The sequence below is a fragment of the Vigna unguiculata genome, chromosome 3, assembly GCF_004118075.2.
Source record: "Vigna unguiculata cultivar IT97K-499-35 chromosome 3, ASM411807v1, whole genome shotgun sequence".
Lineage (NCBI taxonomy): Eukaryota > Viridiplantae > Streptophyta > Magnoliopsida > Fabales > Fabaceae > Vigna > Vigna unguiculata.
The window spans coordinates 29,186,593-29,199,154 of record NC_040281.1 but is presented as its reverse complement, the minus strand read 5'-3'; positions in this window follow the sequence as shown (position 1 = coordinate 29,199,154).

Genomic DNA, 12,562 nt, shown 5'->3' with positions numbered 1-12,562 from the left:
TGGTCAACCATGTGCCCATTTTACATCCCAAAATAAAGTGGTACACCACTTAAGAATTATACATAACAAAATAAAGTGGTCCACCACTTGATATATCGTCGTTCAAAAAGCTAGTAAAACAAGTGGTATTAAGTTCTGAATAGCTAAACAGTAATACAAGATAAGATTACATAGCAATGGTTGCATGTCATGGATTTCATATGCGTCCCCTCCTTACATTGAGCTTCAGCCTCATGATTGCTCTTCCACGTGATCGTTGGGTTGCTTGCTGAGATGGTTGAGTAGAATGCTTTGGTGCTCTAGTGACTTGCACAAATGATTGCATAGAAGGTTGTGATACTACATCTTGTGGTTGGGCTGCATCTAGTGTAACATCCCATCTAGATATTACAAATTTAAATAATAAAACAAAAACATAATAATAATACTTCATTTATTTTAAATCGTTTCCCAAAAACCGCGGGAATTTAAAACTTTATTACACTGATAAAACCAAATCCAATCCAAATATTTATTAAACATAATACATTATCAACTCAGTCTCATTATAAAGCCAAGTTTTGTAATTCAAATAGTTACAGGAAAATCCTTAAAACTCATAAAAATGATAAAATGCTGCCATAAAGTTTTCCAACTAGCCCACGCTCCGGCTTTACGCTCCACCAGTACGACCTGCAACATCATCTGCTCCCGTGTACCGCGTACACAATCATCGCCAAACACACGCAGATAGGCTGAGCTAAAGGAATATAAACATATGCAACAATTTATATAATCAAAACACACATATTAAAGGAACTCCATCCTTTGGTCTCATCACACATGGCCACCACCATGTAATCCATGTTCTACGTCTTTGGTTGATAATCTCAAGCTATCGTTGTTGTCCAACCTACAAGCCACCACTTGTAGAACACATGCGGAAACACTCGCTATTTCGAGCCACAACTCAAAGAATGCTCATATTACCCTCTATCCTAAGCCACAACTCCAGGAATACTCCAGCATTTGACCCTTGAGATATCGCCCAAAGTCTTGTAGACCACGCACATCCAACGGAAGCAAAACACAATGTCTGCTTCATCAAAAAATTGCTTGGCGCTCCACACGAGTCGCCAAGCGCAAAGGCTTCAAGACCGCCTGGCGGGGGACACGTGCCGCCAAGCGCCAAACGCCTATGATGATATTGTTTCTACAAGTATCGCATGGTGGGAAAACTCTTATCGCCAAGCGCTACACACTTCAATTATCTACTGGTTTTGTAGCTATCGCCTGGCGGTCAAACACCACCGCTAGGCGCTACACCAGTACTTGCGTAGTACTAGTTTTTTTTAAGCACCTAGAACAAAGTAAAATCAATCCATTCACCTTTCATATATATTCTTCCCCTTTAAACCCATGCTAGCATTCAATTCTAAATCATGAATAACGCATGCTTAAACAAGTATAAGCAGCAACATTCTAACAATTTAAGCACATGATCCTAGCACCAATGCAAATTAATATCGTCACACATGCATTCACCAATAACCAATTCTCCACATGTGACTAATCCAAAGGAACATTCAACTTAATAGAGACTTACCACATAACCAAATCATGCTTCATTAGAAGTTACTACTAATTATCAAGAGGTTATTCATGCATTTTAAAGACTCCAAAATCAGCAATATTGAGTAACGTATATCTCTAGCTACTGACGTCCAAATCAAATCTCCACCGTTGAAAGTGAAGAACCATATGTTATGGACCACCTGTCAAAATTTTACCTAAATCGGACGGTTAACGAACCAGGAAATGCAGTTTTATAAAAAAATGTGCAAACTAGAAAAAGGTGGTGGCGCCTAGTGCCCAGAAGTGGAAGGTGGTGCCTGGCGATTCAGTAAATACCGCCAGGCCCTACATCCAAAAACCTAGAATTGGGTAAAAATTCTATGCATCGCCTGGCAGTCGGGAATGTACCACCAGGCGGTTCCTCTCACAGGAACCCAGAAACACGAAAATCAGATGAGTCGCCTGGCGGCTATGCATAGCCCGCTAGGCGATTTCTGGAATTTTTCCAGAAACACAACAGTTCATGCAGAAACAGGTAATACTCATGCAATTCATACTACAGATCATGCCATTATTCACCCAGAATACAAATAATGAGAAAAATTCCCCTAACCTAGAATTTCCTTTGCTTAGAGTTTGAATTATGAGTCTTCCCTTGAGCACCAAGGCCCTCCCTTTGATTCCTTCCAAAAAAACTCTTCTTTTCACACCAGAATCACAATTTTCTCTCTGGAATTTCGCTCCTCACAAGGTCCTCTCTAATGGCAGCCTCAGAAACCCTTTTTCTCTCCTTTAATTCACTTTTTAATTAGGTATTAAGGGTGATTAATGGCCAAAACGAAAATGATCTCATTGGTGGTGGTAATTGCCATTCAAGCACAATTATGAGATGATTTTTCAGCCCTACTGCCCATTCAGCTAGGATTTCCTCAGCCCTTTCACATTCAAGCCAAAACTAATTTTAGCAAAAAGAAAGTTTACTTTGGTTCTACCAAGGTTTGAACTCATAACCAAACCAATGTCATCCTAATGCACAACCACTCAACCAATTCATGTTTCGTGATAATTCTTATAATTATAAGGTTTTATTATCACTCAACATGGTCATGCATATAATTAAAATAATAACAATTAAATAACATGTAAATGGCATACATAGTACTCAAACCTAAGTCCTCTCACACAATCAAGTACTCTCAACCATTTGAGCTAATACTTTTCCACATCATAACAATCTCCATTAAATGCCATAAAGGCTCCCCTACCCATATTTATTAAATAATTATTTATTTAATTATTTAAATTTCACGGGTCTTACATCTAACACACCCTCCTTATATAACTCACGTTCAAGTTCACAGTCAACAACATCTAACTGACCCCCTTATCTAACCCACCTTTAGGTTCACACTCAGTAGTAACAATATCTAACTCACCCACCTCAACTAACTAACCTTCACCTTCACACTCACCCACCTTAGCTACATCTCCACCATGAGAAAAATATTCCAACATTTCTATTATCTCGAGTTCACACATTTCATGCACCACAAAAAGATGAACTTGACCATTTAGCCTAGCTATGTTGACCATATGCATCACACATCATCACACAAAATCTCTAACCTGTCCTCCAATATTGAACCACCTCCTACACAATACCACAAATCATTCTCTCTAACATACCCTATCTAGCTTTAGCGATCTGGATCATAAGACAAGGTAGAACTTTTCCCATCATATCTCAGATTGCCATCGTTCACAAATTTCCATATGTGGTGGAACACCACTTCAAACATGTCATCGTCCATGATGCACACACACACACGCACACACATACACACACACACACACACAAATATATATATATATATATATATATATATATATATGTCTACACCTATACAATATTCATTTACCGACAAAAAATAAACATATATTAAAAACCAAACCACACCAAAACAGATGTGGAGGAAACATGAATTATAACCCACTCAGACTATTCAGTCTAGAGGTCTCATTGGTTTTATGTAGAAAATTTCACAGGGGAAGTCTTCTAAGGTGCAATGTTTTACTGGTTGCACAACACTTTGCTGTTTTAGTTTAAGTAATCAGGAAGCTCTCAAATAGCCTATAAAATAATTTGAATCTAGCATTGGACTAATGAGAATGAATCAAGTAACTGCCAATGGTGACCAACTTGAACGAGTACCTATAAGTGGAAATTCTTAAGGGGTATTATTTTAATTGCACTTTAAATATGTAAGAACCTGTGTTTGCTTTTAATCTTTTTTCTATACACATCTTTTAATCATATATATTTATATTCTTTGCTGATAAAAAAACACTAAAATAGATAACTGAATATGACTTTCAAATGGGGGACCATAACAAAAAAACAAATTATAACATGGTGGGACACAAACCCATACTTAAACAACTCACACCAACATTTACACACCTAATACTCCACAAAAGTACTTATGTTTCCCAAAACAGAGATTCTATAGTACATGCACCGAATAAAAGCATACATGGCAGATTGAGACCACAAAATCTACTCACCTCACAACCTTCGATTGTAACAATGTCGTGTATCCACTAAACACGTTCATAGAAATATGATCACCTTCATTTTATACCTTAATCTTTTATTACTCTTGAATCCTCATTTACTTTCAAATACAAAACCCCAATTTCCACAGAATCCCCAATTTCTGCTATTTACAAAAACCCTAACTTTGGGATTAACATTTAATTATTAAATAACATTTTTCACGTTAGTAACTTATTTCAATTTTATTTTCCTTGTCACTGTTTAAAAAAACATAACCATGCCACCTCACTATTCCTTTAACGTCGTTTAAGCAAGTTAGGTTAAACTATAAGTTAGTTAAAAACATTAACCACCCATGGTTAGCTTAAGCTAGGTGCAAATTGGGTCAACTATAATTGTTGACTTTTGTTGACCCAAGTTGACCAAAAACCCTATACTACGTGGCCCATGATACAAAGCTTAAAATTAAAATCCGATACTACTTGATATAAGGTTAACATATTCCTACACTACTAGAGATGGTCTATGATGGCCCATGAGAATAAGAACTTTTCTTCACCTTGCATATATGACTTTAACTCTTCTTAAATATGCTTAACCATGTTTCTTGTCATTTGGCCCTTGGCTAGTGGTTTGCCATGATCCCCTCCCTCTTGAGAATGATTTGACCTCAAATCTAGAGGCTCTTCATCACCATCTTCCTCCATGTCTTCTATAAAATGGGTTAGAACACACATAATGAAAGTGGTACTCACATGATACTCACATGACAATTATAGCCTATATGCATTGTTGTTAATCCTCTTAAGCACTTTAAAATGACCATCACCACGACGATTGAGTTTGAACTTCCTTTGTTTTGGAAATATATCTTTGCTCAAATGGACCCAATCCCAATCTCCTTCCTCAAAATCACTTCCTTCTTACCTTTGTTACTGTGCTTGGAATATCTCTTAGTTTGGTGTTGTATTTGAGCTTCACCCATTCATGAATTTTCTTCACAAATTCGTATCTTGATACCCTTGCCTTATGAATGAAATCACTAGGATTTGGGAGAGGTATGAGATCTAAAGGAGTGAGAGGATTGAATCCATATACAACCTCAAAAGGAGAAAGACTTTGGTGGTCATGTGAACCATCCTATTGTATGGAAACTCAATGTAAGGATGGTACTCATCCCAAGATTTGTGGTTTCCCTTTAGGATTGCCCTAAGCATGCTCCCTAGAGATCTATTCATAACCTCGGTTTAGCCATCCATTTGGGGATGACTAGAGGTGGAAAATTGAAGCTTAGTTCCTAGACTTGACCAAAGAGATTTCCAAAAGTGGCTAAGAAACTTAGTATTTCTATTAAACACTATGGTCCTAGGAAACTTATAAAGTTTAACCACATCTCTAAAGAAGAGTCTACATATATTACTTGCAATATCTACCTTGTGGCTTGATATGAAATGAGCCATCTTGCTAAACCTATCCACTACCACAAAGATAGAGTCAAATACCCTTTGGGTCTTGAGTAAACCTAAGATAAAATCCTTGCTGTCTTCCCAAAGGGATGAAGCAATAAGGAGAGAGGTGTACAAATCATTTGGCATAGTCTTAGCCTTAGCTTGTAAGTATACAATGCACTTATGACAATGCCTTTTTACTTCCTTTCTCATATGAGGCCAATGAAATCTCTCTTGAAGAATGCTTAGAGTTTTATCAACTCCAAATTGGACCATGAGACCTCCCTTATGTGACTCCTTGAGGAGTAGTTTCCTATGGGAACCTTAAGACATACACAACTTACCCTCTTTAAACAAGTACCCCTTAGACATATATTAACCCTTCTAAGCTTTCTTTTAGCACTTAGAAAAGATGGAGGAGAAGAAATCATCTTGCTCGTACAAGTTTCCCATGTGATCAAAATCAAGAATTTAAGCTCCAAGTTTTGGAAAGAGGTTCTGCTTTCTTGAAAGTGCATTTTCCATAACATTTGTTTTTCATTTGTTTTATTTGATCACATATGGGAATTGTTCCTAATACTTGATCCATTTTGCATGCCTCTTGTTCAACTTGTGTTGTCCCCTCAAATACATAGGTGACTCATGGTCACTATGAATGTCAAACTCTTTGGAGACTATGTAATTCTCATAAGTTTGAAGAGACCTCATAGGGGCATACATCACTTTGTCATAGGTGGGAGAGTTGAGAGTGGCACCATTGAGTTTTTCACTAAAATAGGCAATAAGGTGCCCCTTTTGCAATAAAACTCCACCTATTTCCACATCACTTGCACCAAATTCTATCTCAAAAGTTTTTGAAAAGTTTAGAAGGGCTAGAATGGGTGAATTGTTGAGCTTTTCCTTGAGTCGCTTGAAAGCCAACTCTTGTCTCTCTCCCCACTCAAACTTCACATCTTTTTTCACCATCTCATTGAGAGGTGAAGCTATACTTGAGAAGTTATGGACAAATATACTATAGAAGGATGTTAACCCATGAAAACTCTTAACTTTTCCTATATTTTGGTGAGTTTTCAACTCTTGAATGGCTTGAACTTTTGTGGGATTAACATGCACACCGTTCTTATTAACTATGAATCCTAGAAAGTCAACATTATCTTCACAAATTGTGCACTTTTCTTTGAAAATAGATGGTTGTCTTTTAGAGTGGAGAGAACAACCTTCAAATGATCTAAATGCTCATGAAGACTTTTGCTATACACTAGGATGTCATTAAGGTAGACTACTTGATGTGACCCCAACAAGCCCAAATGAAACTTCAAGCCCTATTTCAAGTGCAAGCCCACTTAAAGGCCCAATTACAAGATCAATGATGAAGAAGATTCAAAAGGGCCTCCCATTAGATGATCACAAATTCAATGAGCTTTTCACATTATTTACATGGGCCAAAGATATCACAAAGACTTGAAGAAGTGCATGTAAATCTAGTAGTGTAGATTTAAATTGGGTCATTGTTTGGGCTTTGCTTTCAATAATGGTGTAAGACATAAAAATAGGTGTTACATGTACAAATGGGCTCGGCCCACTAAGAGTCTCCCTTAGGCCATGCATCCCATGGAGCCAAGTCCACACTCTACCCATGCGCCTCTTTCATCCAAGGGCTAAAAGAGTATCTTCTTTTCCAAGTCTTCATCCAAAGGCTAGGAAGATGCCTCCTTCTCCAAGCTACCATCCAAGGGTGATGATTAAAGCTTCTCCTCCAAGCTTGATCTAAGGGCCAAGAATTAGTCTAACTTTTAGGCTCACATATAAAAGCCAAAAGTAGACCATTTGTACATTTTCACTCTTGAAATTTTATTCAATAGATGCTAATTGAGTTGAGATCACTCCTCCCTCTATTGCCTTTGAGAGTCACTCTTTCTAGAGATTTCCTCTCTCAACCTCTAGCCACCTTCCTTAGGCTAGCTTAGGTTTGGAAATCCTATCACCTCCTTCACCTACCATAGCTTGCAAGAGCCTTCAAAACTTGCCTCTACTCATTCATCAAAGTTCCGCTGCACCATGGAGTTCTTCACGCACCTTTGGAGCTCCACCATAATGGTATCAATAGCCATCAAACCATGGTTTCTCACGGTTTGGTAAGGTTCTTTCCTAGTCTTGTGTTTCCTTCATTTTTTCGTCTTGTTGTCTCATCTTCTTCTTTTTCTATATTTTTTCTTTCAGTTTTACCGTTCATTTTCTATTCCATTGTGTTTCTATTGTGTTTCTCCATTGATTCCATGCAACTATGAGACTACAAGAGTGTTCTACACTCTATATGTAGATTTCCATGCTTGCTATAGTTCACATCATTTACTAGCTTTCCTTTAAATTTCAGCACCATTTTCTTGCTTCTATAGTGTTTTTTGTAATTTTCATTCGGTGGTTCTTTGTTATTTTACATTTCCACCGTTCAAGTTGTGTTCTAAGTCTTGTTAATGCTTTCTTTTACATGTTTCTTCAATTTTCCACCGTTTACAATCAATTTCTGCACTTGCTTGAGTGAAACCGTGCCAAACTCCACTAAAAAACGCAATGAAGCTTCATGTTATGCGTGTGGATGTTTGAGTTAGCTTTCCTCACTGTTTTAATGCCATTTCACTGATTGGTTTGTGCCTTAGAGTGTCCTAGATGTTCATCTTGATCTATGCTTGATTTTAGATCATAATCAAGCTCCAAATCGAATTGATTTATCCATTGAACATCTTCTACTTTCACTATGCTTTTGCTTCAATTTTCAACTTTTTTTTCCACTGCACAACTTCTGTTTGAGAAGTGTCACGAGTGACTCAGTGCACCAAATTGTAATCTGATTGTTGCTTCGAAAAGCTAAGTCATAGACGAAAATTCTCCAACAAGAATCATTCAATTATGTTGAGAATTGAATTCGAGCCAAATTTTCGAAGTAGAAGCAACTTTCTGCGTTTTTTCACTGTAAATCTGCAGTTGTTTTCACTTGTGTCCTGACGCACACTTTTCTTGTTTGATTTAACTGGAACGCTTCATAGCACTGAATCACTTTATGATTTTTGCCTAATTTTCTTAACATTTGTCATTCAAATATGTCTAGTACAAAAAATATGATAAATCTTCAAAGTTAAGGCATCTGTCAGCGTTTTCTGGTGTTGCATTTTCGGGAAAATCACTGTTTAATGTGTTTTTGGTGTGTTTTGCTTCAAAATTTCCGTGCTCTTGCTCTATACATTTGCTTGTTTATGTGTGTATTCCATATTGCCATCAATTGTTTTCATTTGGAGTGGCTTAGTTCCCTCATATTGGCACACATGCAATGAATACCATAAGCATTTTAGGAGCATTGTAGTTTCTGTTTTTAGTTTTTTTTAATCCATTCTAGTTCCATTCTAGGATTCCTTTTGATGTGCTTTCCTTTCTTTCAAGCCTTCATTTCTTGATTGTCCTTTTTGGGTATTGTAAGACCCGTGAAAATTAAATAATTAAATAAATAAATAATTAATAAATGCGGGTAGTGGGAGCCTTTAAGGTATTAATTATTGATTTATATGACGTAGAAAAGTATTAGTTCAAGTGGTTGAGAGTACTTGATTGTGTGAGAGGACTTGGGTTTGAGTCTTATGTATGTCAATTGTGTGTTATTTAATTTATTATTATTTTTAATAATATGCTTGATCATGTTGAGTGATAATATAATAATAGAATTATATTAAATATCATGAAACATGAATTGGTTGAATGGTTGTGCATTGAATTAGCATTGGCATGGTTATAGGTTTGAACCTTGGTATTTCTAAATTAAACTTCCTTTTTGCTAAAATTAGGTTTGGCATGAAGGTGAAAGGGTGGAGAAAACCCTAGATGAATGAGCAGCCAAGGGAGGCTGGGAAAACAGTCCATAAGTGACTTTGAATGACAATTAAAATCAGTCGTAATGTCATTTTCGTTTTCCCTTCATTATTGTTAAGACACCATTAAAAGACAAATTGTGAGAGAATAGAGGGGTTTGGAGGCTGGATTTTTGAGAGCATTGTAAGGTGCACGAAATTAAGGAAAAATAATGATTAGTAAGTGAATTAGAGGAGCTAAATTGAGGTGGTGCTAAGAAGACCATTGGTGATCAAAGGGGGAGCTCTAGCATTTGCGTTTTAAGCAAGGAAAACCAGGTTAGGGGAGTTTTTACGTGCTAATTTTATTTTAAGTTTGATGGGCATGCTAAATAGAGTAACCTTACGCGTTGACTTTATTTTAAATCTGATTCGCATCCTAAATAGAGTAATCTTACGCGTTAACTTTATTTTAAATCTGATTCGCATGCTAAATAGAGTAATCTTACGCGTTAACTTTATGTTAAATCTGATTCGCATGCTAAATAAAGTAACCTTACACGTTAATTGTATTTTAAATCTAATTCACATGCTAAATAGAGTAACCTTATGCGTTACTTTTATTTTAAATTGCAATGGCATGCTAAATAGGGTAATTTCATGCATTGATTAATTTAAGTCTGATTGGTATGCTGAATTTGGTATGATCATGCTTGATATTTTATTTCCTTTTAATTTATTGTTTCTGGAAATTTCCAGAAATAGTATAATTGGCGATGAACTACCGCCAGACGGTCCTTTCATTTCTAGGCCATTTAGGGTTCCTGCAGAGGTACCACCTGCCAAAATAGTAAAAATAAAATTGCCTGTTTGACCAACGTTGACTGCCCTTGCCCAGAGTTGACTAGTTGACCAGTGTTGAATCGTTGACTGTCCAGTGAGACATTGCCATGTGTAAGAGCAGTCTCTCTCTGAGGCCAGAATTATATTTCCGCAATTAGGGTTTGGCTGCCGTGAGGGTTGCCACTAGGGGCGTTTCGTAGATTCCGATTGGGGCCACTAGTTCTCTGATAGAGGACCCATTCGACGTCTCATTTATTGCTGTTGCGGTGCGGATGGCACGAGGTATGCATTGCAGCGAAAATGATGGTTTCCTGGCAGCGTGGGTGCAGGTATCATTCGAGAGTGTAGTGGTATACGTTGGTGCAGGACAACTGGTAGTCTTGGTCCATTCCAGCAAGTTGCGGGTGCGGAACATGAAGCCGTGCGAGTTCGAGAGATGCAGTAATGGCGGTCCGACTACGGGATGATGGAGGAAGAAGGAGGCGTGAATGCGACGGGGTGGCTGCCGTGGAAGCGATGCACGTCGACGACGGCGTGGGAGTGAACGTGGTTGACGCAGTGACTAGCGGCGATGCTAGTTCGAGCTTGGTGTAGTGTTGGTGGCAGCGGGAGGCATAAGAGAAGATGGTGGTTGTAGTCTCTGCGAGTGGAGTCACGGCTTATGCAGAAACGAGCACGGTGGTGGCTGCGGGATGCGTAGAGAAGACGATGCAAACTCGTGAACTCCAATCGTGCTGCAACGGTGGCTACATTTTTCGACGAGGGCGCGACGGGTGGCTGCTTTCCGGCATGTGTAGCGGTGGCCAGACGTGGTCGTGGCGGCCATGGAGTATGCCAGCGACGAAAGGGTGATGCAGAGGGAGAAGAAGATTAGGGTTAGGGTTTTGGTTGTGTGAAGGAGAGAGAGAGTGATGATGTGTCATGTTTTGGTTGGTTATTTTAGTGAGTGGGAGATTGAGGACGTGACATATTTTTATTGGTTAATTTAATAAGTGGAGGATTGCCATGTGGCGAAATCTGGTGGATTGGAGTTTAAGTGACATTAGAGGTGCAACTTAGTAAAAAGAAGGGGTGCAAAATAGAAATAGAAATTCCCATTTATAGAAGGGGGTGTAAACTTGAAAACAGGGGGTGCAGTTAGCTCAAGAAACATCCTTTTTCAGAAATAGATAATCCAATTGAAAAGAGGGGTGAAACATGAAAATTGGGGCTGCATTTAGTACCTGAACTATTCCTCTCCAATATTCTAATTTTGTGACTTATTTTATGACTTAAAATATTCACTAATTACACTCTTAAAGACCTAAATTAAATTCTTGTTGCATTATTAACCTTAAGATTATCCAAACATATATGATGCAACTAATATCACTTCTTAAGTACAAAAATAATATTAAATTTCCAAAATTTAAATATTTAATGTGAGCAAAGGTTTGACCCATCACACCTTTTAGGCGGTCTGGAAGAGGGCAGCGCCTGGCGGTACGTGTCCCTCGTCAGGCGATTGTACTACAGCGGTATTGGTGTTCTTACTCTTGACGAGCGTGATCTACAAAGCTTTAGTGATGCCTTAAAGGTCAGCTTGCTGATGTTCCTTGAGTTGAGCTCGGAACGTATCCCTTGAGTTGAGCTCGGGATATGGGCTAAGTACGTGGCATTCCTCGAGTTGAGCTCAGAATGGTATCCCTCGAGTTGAGCTCGGGATGGCGGATGAACACGAGGAGCCCTTGAGTTAAGCTCGAGTTGGCTAGTGTTGCCGGTGTGAGTGTGCTGATTGTGGCCTGTATGGATGGGTCCAGAAAGATTTCCCTCCTCAATAATTAGCTGACGCGTTTGGTAGTCTTGGGGCGTTACGAACTATGTTCGTATATGGGAACTCCACCTAGCGTTACAGTGTATGATCCGTAGGATGGTTTCCCGAACGTGCTCTATCGGTTGTGGCCGATAGGAATGACAACAAGACATCTTGAGGTAATCACTAGAAGACGTAGAACACGGTTCACATGGTTGTGGCCATATGGTCTGAAATCAAAGGATGAAAGTCCTTTGTTGTGATTGAGTGATATATATAAATGTGTTATGTATGTATATGATTTATTCTGTTAGCTCACTCTATCTGCTTGTGTTTGGCGATGATTGTGTACGTGGTACACGGGAGCAAATGATGTTGCAGGTGGATCCGGTGAGGCTTGGCGACAGAGCAGGGATAGCTTGGGAGTTTTTATGATTTATGGCTTTGAAATAAATTGTAAACACTATGGATGTTTTATATTATTTTGAGTTTTATAAATTATGTAATTTTGGACTATTCATAGATTTAATAA